Consider the following 8,750-nt stretch of genomic DNA (forward strand, 5'->3'; position numbering starts at 1 on the left):
AGTCTTGTTCCTACTGCCACCTAACTTCACTAATTCCCACTATATCTAACTTTAATCTATCCATTTCCCATTTAAAAATTTTCTAACCTACCTGCCCAGTTAAGGGATCTGGCATTCCATGCTCCGATCCGTAGAACGCCGGTTTTCTTTCTCCTGATAGCAACGTCCTCTTGAGTAGTCCCCGCCCGGAGATCCGGATGGGGGACTATTTTACCTCCGGAATATTTTACCCATGAGGACGCCATCATCATTTAACCATACAGTAAAGCTGCATGCCGTCGGGAAAATTTACGGCTATAGTTTCCCCTTGCTTTCAGCCGTTCGCAGCACCAGCGCTGAAAGGCTGGGGGGGGGGGGGGGGGGCTAGCCATACGATAAAATAAAAATAAAATAAATAGAATCACTGCAGGCAGATCACGAATCCTGCCGATTGCGTCTGCCTGGGAACGGTAATCCGAAGTATTACTTCCTCTGTTGTCTATTGTAATCAACTAATTAGTGTGTAATATCGGAACACTCATTAGAATTTCCTGTGGGAACATGCAGTCTACCCCAGCTCACAAGGAGATCGCACTTATTTGCCTACATGCTTGGCCATCTGGAGCTCCCACTTACGTCTTTCATATCTGGTCAAGCCCTACAAATACCATAAATATGGACGAACTGTTCAAAATGTTCAAATGTGTGTGAAATCTTATGGGACTTAACTGCTAAGGTCATCAGTCCCTAAGCTTACACACTGCTTAACCTAAATTATCCTAAGGACAAACACACACACCCATGCCCGATGGAGGACTCGAACCTCCGCCGGGACCAGCCGGGACGAACTGTGTGATGACGAAGTCGCGCGGTGACATTAGGTCCGTGAAGAACAGTTGTAGATCCTTAACACACTAGTTACATTAACAGCAGGAGAGATTTGTTTCAAGATGTTTCTGAATGTGACATGATTTAGTCACAGGATTCACCGCGAGGGAGCGACCTTGAACGTCCTTGTCAGTGCGACGCTCACTTTCCGCCGTCCCTGGCCTGCACTCGGCGGCAGCGGATTTCGCTGAGGCAAGCGGCGTTTCCTTAGCGGTATCTTCCAGCCTGCGGAACGAATTACTAAGCTGTAACACAGTTCCGCACCAGTATCCCTACCTCTTGCTAAGCAGGGGCTGTCCCAAATTGAGATAAACGGCCAGTAATTATCAAAGGCGGCGGGAGTTAACTTCCCGTAATGGGAATTTAGACAACAGGAATTCCGGAACGATGTGAACACTGACGTAAACTACGTTGCCCACTAATGGGGAGTGGTGAGAGATTAGACTGCAGATATTGTGGTGAGCCATTCCACTTACGCAGCAGGTTTCCATAACTTCCATCGCACCTGGAGGAAGTACAGTAGGTGTTCCCAGACAACCGGAACAGTACACACTAGTTCCGTGAAGAACACACAAATTACATTAACAGCAGGAGAGGTTTATTTCAAGATGTTTCTGAATGTGACATGATTTAGTCGAAGCCCAACATTCGGCTCAAGCGACATAGTGAAAGCAAAAGAAACCCAAATTAGGATGGGCATCCAGGAAGTTCGGTTCGCATGCTGGTACAGCGCAGTTTTCGGTTACGTTCTTTGAAATCAGCACCCAAATTCATCATTATGGATCGCTCTATCATGAAAGATGGCAGGCTGCATTATTTTGTAGGAAATCTCATTACTAATTTACTAATTATGTTGTTTAAAAATATTTGTACGATTTCTCAAAGCTATATCTTTTAGATGACAGAATATAGAGACCTGGGGTGAACTTTAACTTACACGTCGAAACTAAAAGTTTGCTTTGACGCCAGTTGTAAGTTGGCGATTCATGTGATAGACGGTAGGTGTCTCTCTGATGCGGCTAGCGAGCTCGCTCACTCGCTCTTTAGTTGTCCAATGTTGTTGTTGTTGTGCTCCCTGCCGCCGTTGGATAAGCAGCTGCAGCAGCAAGTCGTATACTCCTAGCTCACTCATTTGTTACATAGTTTAATTCTTAATTTCTTTGCGTGTCTTTGGTACTTGCACTGTTTAATTCATAAATTTCGGGCGTATTATAGTATTTGAGAGTTGTAGCATCGCGTTTTAGTACCTGAATAGTGTAAATTCGCGTAGTCGTTTGTCTACTGTTTTGTTTTGAACGGCCAGTGTCGGTTGGTCGCAGTCAGTGTGCTCCCTGCCGCCGTTGGATAAGCAGCTGAGCAGCAAGTCGTATACTCCTAGCTCACTCATTTGTTACATAGTTTAATTCTTAATTTCTTTGCGTGTTTTTGGTTCTTGCATTGTTTAATTCATAAATTTCGGGCGTATTATAGTATTTGAGAGTTGTAGCATCGTGTTTTAGTACCTGAATAGTGTAATTTCGCTTAGTCTCCTTCCGCCGCCGAGCAGTGTCAGCAGTGCGCAAGTAGCAGCATTACTGCATTTACTAGGCAATCTTGTATTTTAATAACCGTTTAAATTTTGTCGATTTGTTTGCGCTCTCTGTAGATTAGTTCAGACGTTCTTAGCAAAACAGTTTTTAGCATGGATAGGGACTGCAACTGCTGTGTTCGGATGCAGGCTGAGTTGGCATCCCTTCGCTCCCAGCTTCAGGCAGTGTTGGCTTCGGTCACACAGCTTGAGGCTGTTGCCAATGGGCATCACTGTGGGGGTCGGGATGGGGGTTTGTCGGGGACGGCCAGCTCGTCCCACGCATCCCCTGATCGGACTACGACTGTGGTTGCCCGGGATACTGCCCGCATTGAGGCTGATCCCTCACCTGTGGTAGAGTGGGAGGTCGTTTCAAGGTGTGGCAGGGGGCGAAAGACATTCCGGAGGGCTGAACGGATAGCCTCTCCAGTTTGCCTGACGAACCGGTTTCAGGCTCTGTCTCAGGCTGATACTGATCTTCGGCCTGACATGGCTGCTTGTCCTGTTCCAGAGGTTGCCCCTCAGTCTGCAAGATCCGGGCAGTCGCAGAGGGTGGGCTTACTGGTAGTTGGGAGCTCCAACGTCAGGCGCGTAATGGGGCCCCTTAGGGAAATGGCAGCAAGAGAGGGGAAGAAAACCAATGTGCACTCCGTGTGCATACCGGGGGGAGTCATTCCAGATGTGGAAAGGGTCCTTCCGGATGCCATGAAGGGTACAGGGTGCACCCATCTGCAGGTGGTCGCTCATGTCGGCACCAATGATGTGTGTCGCTATGGATCGGAGGAAATCCTCTCTGCCTTCCGGCGGCTATCTGATTTGGTGAAGACTGCCAGTCTCGCTAGCGGGATGAAAGCAGAGCTCACCATCTGCAGCATCGTCGACAGGACTGACTGCGGACCTTTGGTACAGAGCCGAGTGGAGGGTCTGAATCAGAGGCTGAGACGGTTCTGCGACCGTGTGGGCTGCAGATTCCTCGACTTGCGCCATAGGGTGGTGGGGTTTCGGGTTCCGCTGGATAGGTCAGGAGTCCACTACACGCAACAAGCGGCTACACGGGTAGCAGGGGTTGTGTGGCGTGGGCTGGGCGGTTTTTTAGGTTAGATGGCCTTGGGCAAGTACAGAAAGGGCAACAGCCTCAACGGGTGCGGGGCAAAGTCAGGACATGCGGGGACCAAGCAGCAATCGGTATTGTAATTGTCAACTGTCGAAGCTGCGTTGGTAAAGTACCGGAACTTCAAGCGCTGATAGAAAGCACCGAAGCTGAAATCGTTATAGGTACAGAAAGCTGGCTTAAGCCAGAGATAAATTCTGCCGAAATTTTTACAAAGGTACAGACGGTGTTTAGAAAGGATAGATTGCATGCAACCGGTGGTGGAGTGTTCATCGCTGTTAGTAGTAGTTTATCCTGTAGTGAAGTAGAAGTGGATAGTTCCTGTGAATTATTATGGGTGGAGGTTACACTAAACAACCGAACTAGGTTAATAATTGGCTCCTTTTACCGACCTCCCGACTCAGCAGCATTAGTGGCAGAACAACTGAGAGAAAATTTGGAATACATTTCACATAAATTTTCTCAGCATGTTATAGTCTTAGGTGGAGATTTCAATTTACCAGATATAGACTGGGACACTCAGATGTTTAGGACGGGTGGTAGGGACAGAGCATCGAGTGACATTATACTGAGTGCACTATCCGAAAATTACCTCGAGCAATTAAACAGAGAACCGACTCGTGGAGATAACATATTGGACCTACTGATAACAAACAGACCCGAACTTTTCGAATCTGTATGTACAGAACAGGGAATCAGTGATCATAAGGCCGTTGCAGCATCCCTGAATATGGAAGTTAATAGGAATATAAAAAAAGGGAGGAAGGTTTATCTGTTTAGCAAGAGTAATAGAAGACAGATTTCAGACTACCTAACAGATCAAAACGAAAATTTCTGTTCCGACACTGACAATGTTGAGTGTTTATGGAAAAAGTTCAAGGCAATCGTAAAATGCGTTTTAGACAGGTACGTGCCGAGTAAAACTGTGAGGGACGGGGAAAACCCACCGTGGTACAACAACAAAGTTAGGAAACTACTGCGAAAGCAAAGAGAGCTCCACTCCAAGTTTAAACGCAGCCAAAACCTCTCAGACAAACAGAAGCTAAACGATGTCAAAGTTAGCGTAAGGAGGGCTATGCGTGAAGCGTTCATTGAATTCGAAAGTAAAATTCTATGTACCGACTTGACAGAAAATCCTAGGAAGTTCTGGTCTTACGTTAAATCAGTTAGTGGCTCGAAACAGCATATCCAGACACTACGGGATGATGATGGCATTGAAACAGAGGATGACACGCGTAAAGCTGAAATACTAAACACCTTTTTCCAAAGCTGTTTCACAGAGGAAGACAGCACTGCAGTTCCTTCTCTAAATCCTCGCACAAACGAAAAAATGGCTGACATCGAAATAAGTGTCCAAGGAATAGAAAAGCAACTGGAATCACTCAATAGAGGAAAGTCCACTGGACCTGACGGGATACCAATTCGATTCTACACAGAGTACGCGAAAGAACTTGCCCCCCTTCTAACAGCCGTGTACCGCAAGTCTCTAGAGGAACGGAGGGTTCCAAATGATTGGAAAAGAGCACAGATAGTCCCAGTCTTCAAGAAGGGTCGTCGAGCAGATGCGCAAAACTATAGACCTATATCTCTTACGTCGATCTCTTGTAGAATTTTAGAACATGTTTTTTGCTCGCGTATCATGTCATTTCTGGAAACCCAGAATCTACTATGTAGGAATCAACATGGATTCCGGAAACAGCGATCGTGTGAGACCCAACTCGCCTTATTTGTTCATGAGACCCAGAAAATACTAGATACAGGCTCCCAGGTAGATGCTATTTTTCTTGACTTCCGGAAGGCGTTCGATACAGTTCCGCACTGTCGCCTGATAAACAAAGTAAGAGCCTACGGAATATCAGACCAGCTGTGTGGCTGGATTGAAGAGTTTTTAGCAAACAGAACACAGCATGTTGTTATCAATGGAGAGACGTCTACAGACGTTAAAGTAACCTCTGGCGTGCCACAGGGGAGTGTTATGGGACCATTGCTTTTCACAATATATATAAATGACTTAGTAGATAGTGTCGGAAGTTCCATGCGGCTTTTCGCGGATGATGCTGTGGTATACAGAGAAGTTGCTGCATTAGAAAATTGTAGCGAAATACAGGAAGATCTGCAGCGGATAGGCACTTGGTGCAGGGAGTGGCAACTGACCCTTAACATAGACAAATGTAATGTATTGCGAATACATAGAAAGAAGGATCCTTTATTGTATGATTATATGATAGCGGAACAAACACTGGTAACAGTTACTTCTGTAAAATATCTGGGAGTATGCGTACGGAACGATTTGAAGTGGAATGATCATATAAAATTAATTGTTGGTAAGGCGGGTACCAGGTTGAGATTCATTGGGAGAGTGCTTAGAAAATGTAGTCCATCAACAAAGGAGGTGGCTTACAAAACACTCGTTCGACCTATACTTGAGTATTGCTCATCAGTGTGGGATCCGTACCAGGTCGGGTTGACGGAGGAGATAGAGAAGATCCAAAGAAGAGCGGCGCGTTTCGTCACTGGGTTATTTGGTAACCGTGATAGCGTTACGGAGATGTTTAATAAACTCAAGTGGCAGACTCTGCAAGAGAGGCGCTCTGCATCGCGGTGTAGCTTGCTCGCCAGGTTTCGAGAGGGTGCGTTTCTGGATGAGGTATCGAATATATTGCTTCCCCCTACTTATACTTCCCGAGGAGATCACGAATGTAAAATTAGAGAGATTAGAGCGCGCACGGAGGCTTTCAGACAGTCGTTCTTCCCGCGAACCATACGCGACTGGAACAGGAAAGGGAGGTAATGACAGTGGCACGTAAAGTGCCCTCCGCCACACACCGTTGGGTGGCTTGCGGAGTATCAATGTAGATGTAGATAGATGTAGATGTCTTCAGTCCTGAGACTGGTTTGATGCAGCTCTCCATGCTACTCTATCCTGTGCAAGCTTCTTCATCTCCCAGTACCTACTGCAACCTACATCCTTCTGAATCTGCTTAGTGTATTCATCTCTTGGTCTCCCCCTATGATTTTTACCCTCCACGCTGCCCTCCAATACTAAATTGGTGATCCCTTGATGCCTCAGAACATGTCCTACCAACCGATCCCTTCTTCTGGTCAAGTTGTGCCACAAACTTCCCTTCTCCCCAATCCTATTCAATACTTCCTCATTAGTTATGTGATCTACCCATCTAATCTTCAGCATTCTTTTGTAGCACCACATTTCAAAAGCTTCTATTCTCTTCTTGTCCAAACTATTTACCGTCCATGTTTCACTTCCATACATGGCTACACTCCATACAAATACTTTCAGAAATAACTTCCTGACACTTAAATCTATACTCGATGTTAACAAATTTCTCTTCTTCAGAAACGCTTTCCTTGCCATTGCCAGTCTACATTTTAGATCCTCTCTACTTCGTCCATCATCAGTTATTTTGCTCCCCAAATAGCAAATGTATAGGGTGATTATTGTAAACATTCGCTACTTGAGCCTGTGTGGACGGGAAACTATTTACCATATGGGTACCTAATTTTACAGGAACGATACCGTTAGGCTCTGAGACTGGTACGGCGGCGTTGGGTTGAAACACAAGTATCAGTGTGCAGTACAGTTGCAGAGAGTCAAGATGGGTCTTTTCAGAGCATTCACACAAGGTTGGCGCTACAACGTGCTGACATGAGGAAAGTTTCCAACCGATTTCTCATACACAAACAGCAGTTGACTGGCGTTGCCTGGTGAAACGTTGTTGTGATGGCTCGTGTAAGGAGAAGAAATGCGTACCATCACGTTTACGACTTTGATAACGGTCGGATTGTAGCCTATCGGGATTGCGGTTTATCGTATCGCGACAGTGCTGCTCGCGTTGGTCGAGATCCAATGCCTGTTAGCAGAATATGGAATCGGTGGGTTCAGGAGGGTAATACGGAACGCCGTGCTGGTTCCCAACGGCCTCGTATAATTAACAGTCGAGATGACAGGCATCTTATCTGCATGGTTGTAACGGATCGTGCAGTCACGTCTCGATCCCTGAGTCAACAGATGGGGATGTTTGCATGACAACAACCATCTGCACGAACAGTTCGACGTCGTTTGCAGCAGCATGGACCATCAGCTCGGAGACCATGGCAGCGGTTACACTTGACGTTGCATCACAGACAGGAGCGCCTGCGATGGTGTACTCAACGACGAACCTGGGTGCACGAATGGCAAAACGTCATTTTTTCGGATGAATACAGGTTCTGTTCACAGCATCATGATGGTCGCATCCGTGTTCGGTGGCATCGCGGTGAACGCACATTGGAAGCGTGTATTCGTCATCGCCATACTGGCGTATCACCCGGCGTGATGGTATGAGGTGCCATCGGTTACACGTCTCGGTCACCTCTTGTCCGCATTGACGGCTCTCTGAACAGTGGACGTTACATTTCAGATGTGTTACGACCCGTGGTTCTACCCTTCATTCCATCCCTGCTTAACCCTACATTTCAGCAGGATAATGCACGACCGTATGTTGCAGGTCCTGTACGGGCCTTTCTGGATACAGAAAATGTTCGACTGCTGCCCTGGCCAGCACATTTTCCAGATCTCTCACCAATTGAAAACGTCTGGCTCGTCACAATACGCCAGTAACTACTCTTGATGAACTGTAGTATCGTTTTGAAGCTACATGGGCAGCTGTACCTGTACACGCCATGCAAGCTCTGTTTGACTAAATGCCGAGGTGCATCAAGGCCGTTATTACGGGCAGAGGTGGTTGTTCTGGGTACTGATTTCTCAGGATCTATGCACCCAAATTGCGTGAAAATGTAATCACATGTCCGTTCTAGTATAATATATTTGTCCAATGAATACCCGTTTATCATCTGCATTTCTTCTTGGTGTAGCAATTTTAATGGCCAGTAGTGTATTTTATCAAAACAACTGCAACTGTGCCGCTGCTCTTCGCAAGTATCAACGCATTAAAGGAATATGGAGAGATGTCTTTTCCGCTCTGGGGTTGAAAGGTATTCGGGGGTTAGAAGTAACAGGTGATTTGCCAGTTGCTCCTGAGAAACGCCGGCGATGAAGTGCGCTCAGATTGTTGAAGAAGTTACTGTTGCTACGGCTGAGAATGGTGGACGCGATGTGCGATCTTCAAGCAGAGCACGAGTTGCATGACGACAGCTGAACATTCCGTGGTTCACCGTTCTGAAAGTGCTGCAAACAACTGTGAAATA

This window comes from Schistocerca piceifrons, chromosome 1 (genome assembly GCF_021461385.2).
Source record: "Schistocerca piceifrons isolate TAMUIC-IGC-003096 chromosome 1, iqSchPice1.1, whole genome shotgun sequence".
In the NCBI taxonomy this organism is placed as follows: domain Eukaryota; kingdom Metazoa; phylum Arthropoda; class Insecta; order Orthoptera; family Acrididae; genus Schistocerca; species Schistocerca piceifrons.